This window comes from Pleurodeles waltl, chromosome 4_1 (genome assembly GCF_031143425.1).
Source record: "Pleurodeles waltl isolate 20211129_DDA chromosome 4_1, aPleWal1.hap1.20221129, whole genome shotgun sequence".
NCBI lineage: Eukaryota > Metazoa > Chordata > Amphibia > Caudata > Salamandridae > Pleurodeles > Pleurodeles waltl.
Genome location: NC_090442.1, coordinates 287,641,999 through 287,656,301, shown reverse-complemented (window position 1 = coordinate 287,656,301; position 14,303 = coordinate 287,641,999). Strand labels below are relative to the sequence as shown.

At 44.5% G+C, this 14,303-nt stretch overlaps 1 protein-coding gene across 3 annotated transcripts in view; it reads right to left on the bottom strand.

The window, feature by feature from the left end:
• Positions 1–14,303, bottom strand: part of LGR5 (leucine rich repeat containing G protein-coupled receptor 5) — a 1,160,674-nt gene that overhangs the window by 164,729 nt on the left and 981,642 nt on the right. The window lies entirely within an intron of this gene.

Below are 14,303 nucleotides of genomic sequence, written 5' to 3'. Positions count from 1 at the left end.
GCCCTCTCCGCAGCAAGTTCAGTATCCATCAGGAATATAGCTCCTGTACAGTTTGTCAGCATGTTATCCACAATAGTAGACAACTTTCGAATCTTTATCGAATTCAAGATAACTCCCACTGAAGGAATTATCGCCCAAAATATGTCTCCTACTACACCAGCAGCAGTCTCTCTCCTTTGTTCAGTACGATGTAATTCAGACAATTTCGGAAACTTCTTCAAATCCTCTAACTGATATATCTTTGGGAAAACTATCCCCAAATAACATGTCCTATAGCATCCCTTTGGAAGACGGTAATAAGCATTAAGTCCACATATATAATAGACCCCAGGTATCGCTGGATCCTGTCAATTTAACATGAACGTCCACTTACTGTGAAACAAAAACATATGCTTACATTCACTCGTTCCCACAAACACATTATCATAATATGACTTTGGTCGCGTTATGCAAAGCTTGCCTACGTGTAGTACATCTAAAGCTAATTTCCCTTACTCCCTAATTGCACTATAGCTCTCACTATTTACAAAAGCTCGGTGCTGCAATCCTTTCTCCAACTTCCCCTTCAATGCCCTTCTTCTATCTTCCGTGTGATCTAGAAAGCTTTTCTCTACAGGTGTAAGCAGACATGTCAGATTATTGCGGTGTGCATAAGATGTACTAATTGTTAATGTTGCTTTAAAGAACCCTTTAACTAATTTTATGTTATAGTATTTCGCTACACTATTTAAATCCTCTATGATAAGCACACAAGAAAACACAAGATCATTGTTAGAATGAAAGTACTGAATCTCTTCTTATTATAGAATCGTGTTAGTAACAAACTACAGCTTATCCCATATGTTAAAAGCAAACTATGGTAGGTAACTCCGTCTTGCACTGAAACACGAATTTGCGTACACACAACAATCTTTCACATCCATAGAGTCAACATACTCACTCAGCAAGCAATAGAAAACATTAGTAGATAGTTCCCCTTTGACGTTAGTTCCCTCATGCAAATATCTTGTGTCCTGCTCGAACCTCTCCAAAGCTGTTAGTGTAGCGGTCTCAGGAATTGTAGCATTGTTAGTTTCACTCTTATCCACCAAGGGCATTCCCACTATCAGAACTATAATGAATATCACACATACAACGCCCAAAGCAACACCCAAACATTTACAACGCCTACTTCCCCTATTATCATCTCTAGTGTTAGCCATGATCTGTAAAGAATCAGAAAGTAAAGTGCTATAAGTTCAAACAACAACCAACTGAGGATGGTTAACACTTTTTCTTCTTCTCCTTTTTTTTCAGCAAGTTAAAGCAAGCGAAAGTCTTTCTGCAGCAATTATTTACAGCTTCCACATTCACTCCCAAGATCCTTGTCAATTCCGGTTAGCAGCTTGTCAAAATCAGTTTTCCTGTCAATTCAGGATAACAGTGTCACATCCGGTAATTTATCAGTCTCTTTTCTCAGCTTCCTTTACTCAATTATTTCACATTAGCACAGTCTGTTTCTCTGGTCAGATTCAGGTACCATGATATTGACCTGGAACTTCTCGATCAAAACAGAATGCCAAGAACTCTTGTTGCCACTCAGCTGATGTTGCGTATGCACATTCAGGACCTGCGTACCTTCTGTTTGCTACTCTCTTTCTTTTCAACTTGCGATCATCTTGCAACTCTCCTTCACTCATATAAGACGATGAGGGCTGGCAGGATGTGGAGCTCGGGTTCCATGACGTCCGGATTCCTCGTGGGGTGTGTAGAGGTGAGCGTTTTCCCTTCGGAGTCCTGTTTCCGCTGTGTTTTTGTCCGCGGGGAATCCGCCCCGGAAAAGGTGGCGGATTGGTAAGTTGTGATACTGTGGGCGGTACATTGTCCTCCGCCTGTCTGTTGGCGGTGACGGCCAAGCGGTTTTTTTGTACCGCCGTGGCGGTCGGAGTGTTAAAGTGGCTGTCTTTGTTGGCTGTTTCCACCATGGTCGTAATTCCAATTTGTTTTTACTGCCGGCCTGTTGGCTTTCTTACCGCCGCTTTAACACCATCCGCCAGGGTTGTAATGACCACCAAAGTCTCTCAGAAAGGCAAGGGATGGGAAAGTAATGGGTCGGTGGAATGTCCAGTAATGGCTGATTTTTCCTTGTGTCATGCCGTTATATTAAAGTTGTCGAACAAGTCTCTAATTTCCCATGCACATTCAGGACCTGCGTACCTTCTGTTTGCTACTCTCTTTCTTTTCAACTTGCGATCACCTTGCAACTCTCCACTCATATCTTCCTTTCTTGTTGTATCAACTTCTTCCTCTATTGTATCATCGACAACCACTCTTCCTTTTGTCACTTGCGATTATGGCTACCTATCTCCTTTCAGTATCTCTCTTGTCTTTGATCTTCCTTGTGGCAGCTTGTTGCCCTCCTCTGACTCTAAGGTGTTTTCTCTTGATGGACCTGCAATTTGCTCAGGAGGAGTCTGGACACTCTGATTCTCTTCCCCCTCAACTCCTTTGCCTTCTGGGTCTGTCAGGGGCTCTACTTCAATACCGCATCTGTCTGCTTCTGGGAGAACCTTTCTCTAGGTCGATCCTCCTGGCGCCTCGGTTGAGATAGGCCCACCGTCACCCCTCTGGGTCTTGTCTCTCATTGGAGTGAACAAGTCGTCCTCAACGGGCTCTCCTTCTGTCTCAATTCCCCTTTGATTACTCTCCGGCCCTGAGACTTCCTTTTCTGCAGCTGTTATTTTCGACAATTCAATTTCCTCATCAGTTGAACACGTCACCTTTTTCGTGTGACTGGCATGAATCCAGTTTGGAATTCCCACACACTTCACAGCAGTAGTAGTTGTCAGTATTACTTGATATGGCCCCTTCCAAAGTGGCTCCAAACACGACTTCCTCACGTGTTTCTTGATGACAACCCAGTCACCAGCTTTCAGATTTTGACCTAGATCATTTATCGGTGGCAGTGTGGTAGCTTCCACCTGGTGAGAGAAAGAGCGGGCCATGTCAGCCAGACCCTTGCAGTAGTCCAATACCATATCATCCGTGATATTCACAAGAGCATTTGCGAGGCACTGCGGGCAGTCTCATAGCTCGGCCCATGAGAATTTAATGAGGAGACAATCCTGTTTTCTTGTTAGGTGTATTTCTCATTGACATTAGCACTAAGGGCAATGCATCAGGCCATTTCAAATTTGTAGCAGCACACATTTTTGCCATTCTCGACTTCAGGGTACCATTCATCTACTCCACTAATCCTGCTGCTTTAAGGCGGTAACTACAATGCAACTTTTGCTCTATGTTTAATGCTGCACATAAGAGCTTAACCACATTCGTTGTTGAAGAGACTTCCCCAATCTGATTCTAAAGAGATCAGAAACCTGAAACGTGGAATCACTTCCCTAAGCAGCAGCTTCGATACTGTGAGACTGTCATTTCTACGTGCAGGGTAAACTTCAATCCAGTGACTAAAGATACACACAATCACCAACACGTATCTCAGACCTCCACACACAGGCATCTCAATAAAGTCCATTTACGTTCTGCTAAATGGACCTCCTGCTCTCCCAATGTGGCTCAAATTCACCACTGTCCCTTTCCCTACATTCATCTGTTGACAGATGATGCACCAGCAACAAATCACTTCTGCGGCTTGTCTGAACTTTGGGTTAAACCAATCAATTTTGAACAACCTGACCATGGCATCTCTCCCAATATGTGCTTGCCCATGGTAAAACCTTGCAAACTGTGACAGAAGACTGTTCGGCAAAACCATTTTCCCCTCATTTGAAACCCACAAATCATCTGGTCTCTGTAGACATTGCATCTTTAGCCAAGTACGTTTCTCATCTCTGCTGGCACGTCCCTGCAACAACTTCAATTCCTCCAACGTGTCAACCACCCTTAATGCGTAACCTGTGCACATCTCATTTTCTGTTTCAGGTAACAATTCCCATTGATCCTTGAACGATATACAGTTCAATGCGCAAAAACGTGTGACTTGATCCGCATATCCATTCCCCATTGAAACAAAGTCTTATGATTTCACATGAAAGCTGCATTTTACCACGGCAATTTCATGTAGTAACTGAATCGCGTGCAAAAACTCCTTAATTCTTTCACCATTTTTCACTGGAGAGCCAGAAGAGGTCAGGAAACCCCTCTGTGACCACAGCTGACCAAAATCATGAACAATTCCAAATCCATATCTGCTATCAGTATAGATAGTCACTTTCAATTGGGCAGCAGCATGGCAAGCTCTAGTAAGAGCAAACAACTCAGCCACTTGAGCAGAATACACTCTTTCAAGCCAGGAAGCTTCCAGGATACCAGTGATTGTACACAGAGCGTATCCGGCTCTCAGCTCTCCTACTGAGTCTCTTAAGCATGAGCCATCAACAAAGATAATGTGGTAATTTTCTTCCAATTGGGTATCTTTAATATCAGGTCTCGGTTTGGTGCACATTTCTGTTACCTCAAGACAATCATGTTCTACATCATCAGCATCTTCAACCTCTGTATTTTCATTTGGAAGCAAAGTTGCCGGGTTCAGCACTGCACATCTTTTCAAAGTTACATTCTGTGACCCCAATATGATAGTTTCATACTTTGTCAATCTTGCATTTGTTATGTGCTGCGTTTTGGTTCGGGTTAACAAGATCTCAACTGAGTGTGGGACCATAACTGTTAAAGGATGTCCCATCACTATGCCTTCACACTGTGTGAGGCTTTGACCAACTGCTGCTACTGCACGCAGACAACCTGGCAAGGCTGCTGCAACTGGGTCCAAAGTAGCTGAAAAATATGCTACTGGTCGGTTTGCACCTCCACGGACCTGTGCCAGGACAGGCAAAGAACATGCATCATGTTCATGACAAAACAGAACAAAAGGCTTCGCGTAATCAAGCATACCTAAAGCTGGAGCCCTGCACATACATTCCTTTAGCTCAATGAATGTGAACGCCCTTATCTCTTTCTTGGACATAGTTATGACATCCGGCCCATCCTTAACCTCCTTAACCGTCAGTCTTACCAATGGCTTGGAGATAATTGAGAAATTCGGGATTCACTGACGACAGTAGCCCACCATTCCCAGAAACATCCTAACGTCTCTCCATGTCGTTGGGGGACTCATCTGCAATATGGCGGTCACTCTTTCGTTTGATATTTTCCTCGACCCCTTCTCAATCAGATGACCTAAGTATTTAACCTCTTTCTGACAATACTGCAGCTTCTTTGGGGACACATTATGCCCATTCTTTCCCAAGTGGTTTAGTAAGGCAATGGTATCATACTTCCAATCATCTCTTGTTTTAGATGCAATCAACAAGTCATCAATGTACTACACTAGAGTCGATTGAAAAGGCGATTCCAATGACTCCAAATCTTTCTTCAGTATCTGATTGAAGATTGAAGGTGATTCCGAAAACCCTTGGGGAATTCAACACCAACTGTAAACCTTGTCCAAGAATTTGAAACTGAAGAGTAATTGGCTGTCCTCATGAAGAGGCACAGAAAAGAACGCTTGGGACAAATCAACAACTGAGAACCATTCTGCATCACATGGAACCTGGAACATGATCACAGCTGGATTTGGCACTACTGGGCAACACTTCACCCCTATGTCATTGATTTTCCTCGAGACTTGCACAATTCGAACTTTCCCACAAGGCTTTCTCAGTCCCATTATAGGTGAATTACATGGACTGCTCATCACTTCCTTCAGGACCCCTTGCTTCCCAAAGTCTGCAATTATCTGTGTTACCTGTAGAAGGACATCTTGCGCCATGTGGTACTGCGGTACCTGGGGAAACACAGCATTTGGCTTCACACTGACTTTAACTGGTTCCACTCCTTTTATCAGTCCCACTTCCTTTCCTGTCAAGTCCCACACTTTCTCCTTTACTGTCCCCTGCAAACCCGCTGGCAGATCAGTCACTGTGAACATTGGGAAGAAACTTATCAGGGGGTCCTCCTCATCTGTCGTCTCCATTTCAGGATCTGATATCTGACCGTCATCCACTTCATCATCACTGTTTGTCTGCACCTCAATGCCTTCATTGGAACAGGTGATAGAACACCTCGTCTTGCATAGTAAGTCTCTTCCCAGTAGGGACTTGAGTCGTAAACCACAAATCTGTGCAACACCTGAAAGGTGCCAATCTCAACCTGGACCGGATCTGTGATTGGGTTAGTCAAGAGTTGATTTGGTACTCCTACCAACTTTATTGTACGTCCCGAAAGAGGCAACTTCAGAACCTCTGCACTTCTGACTGTAGTGCGTGTAGCTCCTGTGTCAACCAAGAATGAAACTTTGTGACCCATTACCTTCCCTTACACATAGGACCCTCTCTGATTTACCTCTCTGGATGCTGCAAGTCTACACTCCTCACCATCTGAACTGTCATCTGACCATTCATCGTTTATTCCAGTCTCACCACGAAATGGGAACTGTTGTACTGCATTGTTTTGGCTCATTCCTTGACCTGTGACCTGTTGAGGAAGCATCACCTGTTGCTGTCCCATTGATGCTAAGGGCCATTGCATTTGCTGTTTAGGTACCACGGAAATCTGCTGTTGCACTTGCTGCATCTGCACTGGTTGTACACGTGGCATCTGGACTTGTTGTATGGGTTGAAGACCCTGCATCTGAACCATGTTATTCTGGAAGTTCGGATTTGGACCCCTCATTCTTGGTCCTTTAACATTTTGGAATGCATTGACATCATTGCTTTGCTGAACAACACCCTCCTGCACCATCATTGGGCACTCCCGCTTCCAGTGTCCGACGCCTCCGGAAGCATGACATGGTAACACCTTCTTCCTACCCTGCACATAATTTTGAACCACTACGGTATTCATGTCTGCACTACGGTTCACAAAACCTCCTCGACCTCTGCTTCTCACTTGCATCTGAAACATCCTGTTTCCTTGCGACTGTTGCACCATCTGTTGCAGACCATTTCCCTGCATCCCTGCTTGCGCTGCCTATATTTGCATTACCATCACTTTCTCCTTTAACTTTCTCTGCTTTAACTCAATTTCTTCACTACAGTATTTTGCATACTACAATACCTCATCAATCGACTTCACTTGCCAACAGATCAAATGATTCTTAATCATCTGGCTAATCTCTGGTCTCAATCCCTCAACAAACCTGAACACAAGGTGATTCATGTCCTTCGCCTCTATAACCTCTGTACCACTGTAGTGCTTGAACAACCTCTCATAGTAGGCATGTATCGACTCTTTGGCTTCCTATGCCGTTCGATCAATATTTTGATCTCATGATTCTGCTTCAAAAATTCAATCACCTTATAGTAGTACCTCATTACATCAGGAGACAGTGCTCCTGTAGCTCTGTCCCTTGCCGGTTCCGCTGTCGGCCAATCAATACTTCTTTTGCATTCAATCCACAAATCAGTTGGAACTATAATCTCAAACAGGGTATTCAAGTCTTCCCAAAAACACTTCGCAAGCTTCACAAACCTATCTGTCTGCTGGTACCACTCTATCGGCTTCTCTCTCAACCTAGGAAAGGCATTTGTGAATGATAGAATGTCACCTCTGGACCATGGTACATGAACAAGAACCCCTCCAGCTGTCTCTCTCATGGGTAGCATTTTCATTGTACTGGTACCGGGCACTGATTTCGCCTGCTGCTGCTCCGAGCAGTCACTTTGCCTTTTATCTCTTTTCTTTGCCCATCTGCCTCCCACTTCTCTAATGCTCCCCAAACTTGTGCGCTTTGTAGAATTTCTCTAAGGTGCGCCTTCATCCCAGTAGACCTCATGTGATCAAAATCCTTGTGCTCAAAGTCTAACCTGTAACTTCTCTTCAAATGCTTAGTATTGTCTAGGTCTATGCCGTATTTATCTGCTAAGTTCGGCAACCTCTGGCGCACTTTGCTCACTTCTTTAGTTATCTTTGGGCACAGATACCTCAATTCTGCTTCAGTCCCATACTCCCTTCTACTAACTCAGCTGCTTCCATGCCCAACCTCACAAAATTCAGGTATTCCTCTCTTTTGGACCGCTCTGCTGTCGGAGGAGTAGTCTGTGGTGAAATTAACTTATCCAACCATTCATTCAATTGTTGCACTGTTAAGCCTTGCAACGAGATATTACCAGCCTGCATCATTGGTGTTTGCGCTACATTTGCGCTTGAGATCTGCGGAGTCAGCAGTCCCAAACCTGAGTGTCTCATGGTATCTGGAGGAACCCCTATCGGACTGAAGTCTAACAGGGATCTAGATCTCTCTATTGTCTGTTCCACTGGAGTTATCCCTTGAGGGTTTCCCACAAACCCTCCTCTTGTCATCTCTTGGGTCATTACTCCCTGATCGTATACACCAGACTTCGCCTGTGCATACAAGGGTACTGGTGGACCAACTGTAATAGGTAAGGATATGGCGGCTGGCGATTGCCTGCTTCCCAAACCCTGCGGAGCATTAGCCCCCATATTCCGATTCATTATCGTGCAGTAGCTAACTGCGGTCCCGTGACCAAGGTATGATTCGGAGCCATCTGTTGCTGTGCCTGAGGCAGTAAAAGTGGAGTTGGCTCAATCTGCACTAACTTTGGTCTCGTATATGCTGGATCAGACGGCACCATCAAGCTCGTAGTTGTCTCTAATGTTGGGACATCAGGGTAGAGCCTCTGAACTGGTGGTGGCTGTAACTGAGGTTGCATCTCTGGAGCAGTGGACACACTGACACTATTCTGTACCGGAACTGGTGTTGCGACTGCATTAACCTGTGCCGTGTTTGTTGTCCCCTGGTTCTGTGTCGAATTTGCAGGACCTGCACTAGTACTTGGTCTATTATCATCTAAGGAATATGGTGGTGGTCGATCATGTAGCAACTGATTAAGGAACTCATCATCATCTGAGTCATCTGCCTCTGCCCAGGGCTTTTTAGTCTCCTTTTCTTTGCTAGACCCCTTATCTGTTTTACAAGTGGCCTTTCTTCCTTGCGTTCCAGCTTCTTGAGTTATTGCCGGAAACATCCTAACTCCATCTATTATCTCCCTTCTCCACATCCTGTGCTCACTATCCCACCTAGCATCCGCTAGCATCTTTTCTGCTTTCCTCATTCTCCTCTCAAACTTTTGTTGCTGTTGCCGTATGGCCATCAGTTCCCAAATTGCTAATGCCTCAAACTGTGCTGGCCTCAGAGATGGCTTTTGCTCATTTAACGCCTTCCACAAATTCTCCAAAATCATTATATTGAATGATCTGTGTTACGGAAACGCCAAACACCCATCTTTCTCTGTTAATTTGCACCATTGCTTTAGCCAAAGACATGGCGCGGCTCCCCTCTCCTCCATTACGGCATAAGTCGGAGTATCTTCTGGCGGTGTAGGCTCCCCCACACTCGCGGTAATGTACACATCTCCCCTCAAAGAGCTCCTTAGAGACTTGAAAAACTTCATTTTTGCATCTTTTATTTTGTTTATAATTAAATCAGGAAGGGAGTTTAATTCCCAGAACTCTCTTCGCCTACCTTCTCAACCAATTGCCTCTCACGGACGGCTGCCAATCCGTGCGCGACCCTTCTCACTGACTGACCTATCCCAGCGCAGATCTAATGACGTCACACTCACACACATTGCGGCTGACAAAATCTTGCGGCTTGTCTTCCTCACTCTCGATTCGCACAAAACTAATGCAATATATTGCAAGCACTAACAAAAACTCAAATTTGCCGGTTTACTACAGGAAGGATAACACAATCGCTTCAGAACTTTACAGAGATTTTGCTTTTAGCCTTGGCCACTACTCTCTCCTTCTCAGATCCCGCACTCGCAAGCAAAATTTGACCCGCAAATCTTACTTTCGACTTGTCAATGGTTCGTTTTAGTGCACTTTAGAACTCACCAAATCTCCATCGAAGTTTTCATTCACTCACTTTGACTCAAACTCGACTCGTCAACCACGCCCGATTGACCTATTAAACCGCGCAAATTACAACATAAACCATCAATATACTCTGGAGTCTTAGACCACGCAGGGTCCGTAAATCACCAACAACCACGTGGACAATTTTTTTTCAGCACAAAGCGCCACACTCGCCGACTTCCCTACTCTCATACTGCGGAGTACGCACACTCCTACTAAAACATCACCTGGCCTAAAATTCTCACAAACCTCACAATTCACCTGCGGTATGCATAAGCTGTGCAAGCGCAAACCCTACGTCACTCACACGATCACTAGAACGCAGAGAACATACCCTACTCACTTCGGCAAGCTCTGAGATTCCGAGAAAGTCATTTGGGACTTAGGGGCACATCATCTCTCCAATTTGTATCATCTCAAAAAACAATATTCAAACAGTGGTCCCTCGTCCTAGGGCCCCAAAGGGCAGAAACCATCCTCTGCTACCAGAACTGATAACGCGTCCAAACCTTGGCAACTTACTTAAAAGGGGACTCGTTTTAGGCCAATGAATCTTTTGACCACGGTTGGGGACTTCCCAGAACGAGATATCTGTTTAGCATTTCAATCAATAGATCAATAAACTAATCAATATTCACAATAACTAATCAAATCAAATAATCAATAATTTTTAATAAGAACCGAACACACTATGACCTTTCAGCCATGAATAACCACACAAATCTAATATGTTTTAGGATATTTATTCCCTATGTGTTACAATCTACTAGAATATTTATTAGTCTCAATATCAGGAAGCACATCAACAAAACTACGATATGGCAACTCGAATAAGAATTAATCAGAGCATATATCATGAACATTAGAACAAAATACGACGTCAACATGAATCAACTTTAGCAGGGTATCATTAGGACATTATTCAACAAAGCAAGTATTCAGTCATTTGTCTATTTGCACCCGATATTAGTGAGCTCTTTAACTAACCTCTAATTAGCATCAGCATATTGGGCTTCATGCAAGACAATTTAGCGACATGAATTTGGAAAACATCTAACTATGGCCTCTATCAAAAAACAGTTAGTACCTAGAAAGGAAAGGCAAACAGACAATTACAATTCATCAGCAGATAGTTACCCATCCAAATGGGGCAGCATGCAGGATCAGTCTTCGTCCTCAGGACATCAGTCAATTCGCCATCAGCCAGGATAGAACAGGTAAGTCTCAGCAAGGTATAGCAAAAATCTCTTCCCTCATAAGGAGGAGAAGTGCATATCAGGCAAAGGGGTAAGGCGAGGATGGTTTTGAGTAAAAGACAAAGGGGGTAATTCCGACCCTGGCGGTCATGGACCGCCAGGGCCGGGGTTGGAGGATACACCGCCAACAGGCTGGCGGTGCATCAAGGGCAATTCTGACCGCGGCAGTAAAGCCGCGGTCAGAAAAGGGAAACCGGCGGTTTCCCGCCAGTTTTCCCCTGCCCTTGTGAATCCTCCACGGCGGCGCTGCAAGCAGCGCCGCCATGGGGATTCCGACCCCCTTCCCGCCAGCCTGGTTCTGGCGGTTTTCACCGCCAGAACCAGGCTGGCGGGAACGGGTGTCGTGGGGCCCCTGGGGGCCCCTGCAGTGCCCATGCCAACGGCATGGGCACTGCAGGGGCCCCCTAACAGGGCCCCACATTGATTTTCAGTGTCTGCATGCAGACACTGAAAATCGCGACGGGTGCAAGTGCACCCGTCGCACACCAGCAACTCCGCCGGCTCCATTCGGAGCCGGCTTCTTCGTTGCTGGTGCTTTCCCGCTGGGCAGGCGGGCGGCCTTTTGGCGGTCGCCCGCCAGCCCAGCGGGAAAGTCAGAATGACCGCCGCGGTCTTTTGACCGCGGTACGGTCTTCTGGCGGTTCCCGCCAGGCGGGCGGCTTCCGCTGCCGGCGGGGGTCATTATGATCCCCAAAGTCTCTCAGAAAGGCAAGGGATGGGAAAGTAATGGGTCAGTGGAATGTCCAGTAATGGCTGATTTCTCCTTGTGTCACGCCGTTATATTAAAGTTGTCGAAAAAGTCTCTAATTTCCTATTGGGCAATATTTGGTGCATCATTATCTCTGTCCAATAATCCGTCACACACCTTACTAGAATTTTCACCTAAGACAGTTCTCATGCAGTTTATTGTCTCCTGTGATTGACGTCTTCACCGGGTAGAATATCAGATAAGAAAAGTTACACTTGTCGCTCCATTCAGTGGTTCCATTGTCTTCTCCTAGTTTAGGCGACCTTGCACCTGTTGCGAATTACACAGTTGCATTCGGTAAGAATGTCTCCTTGAGCAAGTCGGGTCCCATGAGAAAGAATTTACTACCGTTACACTCATATCTCTAGCTTGTGGAAAAGTACAGCGGCGTGTCCTTCAGGAAAGCAGCACAATGTACGTTAGAAAACACAGTTAATAGGAGACCAGGCAGCTAGGCCCAGACCCTTGCTAACTAAGGCCTAGTGAGTAATTTAAAAAAACCCTTAATACATAACTCCTAGTGCTAATACAAAATCATACATGAGTACATCATTAATTTATTATTAGTCAGTTTCATTAGTCATCATATACATTTGTGGCCACACCCCGTGGGCACATTTCAAACGCGTCCATTAGTATTACGTTTATGCGGTTTCATTAGACATTACATTGCAAGCTTTTCATGTTAACATTGATTATACAAGTCATACTCCAACACTACTTAACCAGCAAACAGGTTTGCAGCTGCCTCTTCTCCCTGTATGCCAGCAGCCTTGCCACAAAGTTCATGCTACGACCTCCTTGTGAGCTGACAGTCGAACTAGGCACCATAATTATGTTGTGAAGAACAGCTAAAACCATATAGGAGTTCAAGTAAAGGCCAATCAGTCGAGTGTGGCTTCTTTCCCTGCCAGCTCAAAGTAAGGAACAAAGGTGGAACTAAACACACTCCAATATCAACCACACAGTTCTACTACATCAAAAGATTCAATAATAACATTTAGAAAAACTATGCCACATTATCTGCATTTGGACATATTCATAAATAAAACTTGTACATACAGCGTTGGGTTTTACTTTTGGTTTCCTCAACATTAACATACCTTGCTTGGAGCTTAAATGCAAGGTGTTTTTACCATGCAATACACTTATGAAGAAGGTTAGTGGAGATGGTAGGAGGAAGCTTTTATTTTCCTTGCAGTGCCTGCGGCGAGTGCATTTCCTTCCCAAAGTATGGATGTCACTGTCACGGGTCTGTGTGTGCACTGACTTTCTTTGGCTGTTTGAGGCCCTGTTAGGTCTGGTGCGCAGCACCAGGGTTTACTATTGATTCCCCACCTCATATGAACTTGAATGAAGGAGTCTCTATCTTGCAAATCACCTATACAGCAGAGTTTGCAGGCAGCAACTTCCTTTTTCCTTGAAACGACAGATGCCAGTGCAGTCCCTGAAGGACAGATCATATGACAAGTCAATGTGTTGGCTGATTTTTGTTTGCTGTTTGTGGGCTCAGTGCACCGGGTTTTACCGTTGATTTCCCTGATATTATAACAAAGATTACTGGCAGCATGCTTAAATGCATGCAGTATTCTATACATTGCAAAACAATATAGAGTTTCTTGACAAGACTGCCCTGATTTGCAAACGTGGGCCAATTTTTTTGTCTGAAATACTAAGTGAGAGTCCACTTTTAATCTGGTGACAAGGTTTATTTTTTGCTCCAGTCCTGCCCAGGTGTTGGGGATGTTTTCTTTCCAGCCAGTCTGGTAGACACAGGTGAGCTCAATGACAGCTCAGGACTCGACCGTGTATAGCTTTACAGCATGCATGAACCTACTACACCACCATTCCGTTATTTAGGTTTATTGTACTGATACCCTGAGGCATTATTTTCTTAATCTCTGCATATTAAAGATGCACTGGCCTCTAAAACGTACTTGGTGCCTGCTGCACAGTGATGCTTTACTATTGATGTCTTGTCAGGCTAAGCAAGTGCCTCACAGATCCCCTACAAACTCCCTCATAGTGTGTCTTCATTACATTGAAAGGCATTGCCACAATTGTTTTATAGTATGGTTATCCTAGAAATAGGTTGTAGGTTAGTGAGCTTTCAATTCAGGAGTTTTCCATTGGTTTCACAATATCTTTAGAGCTAATAATTGTTCAAAATGTAATCATTTGTAATATTTAGCTCTTTCAATACACTTCATTGTGTGGATTTAATGGTGAGAAGGTGTCACTCTAAGTCACACCTTTGGCAGTTGAATGTCACTCATAAGTACATTGAAACCATTGAAATATAACATATGAGCAATCTGAAAACATGGCAGCTATGTGGCATATTATGTTAAAATACATTATATAACAAGCAGGGCACATGTGAGGGGCTAAAGGAGCAGTGGAAAGGGAGCAAATGTAGATTG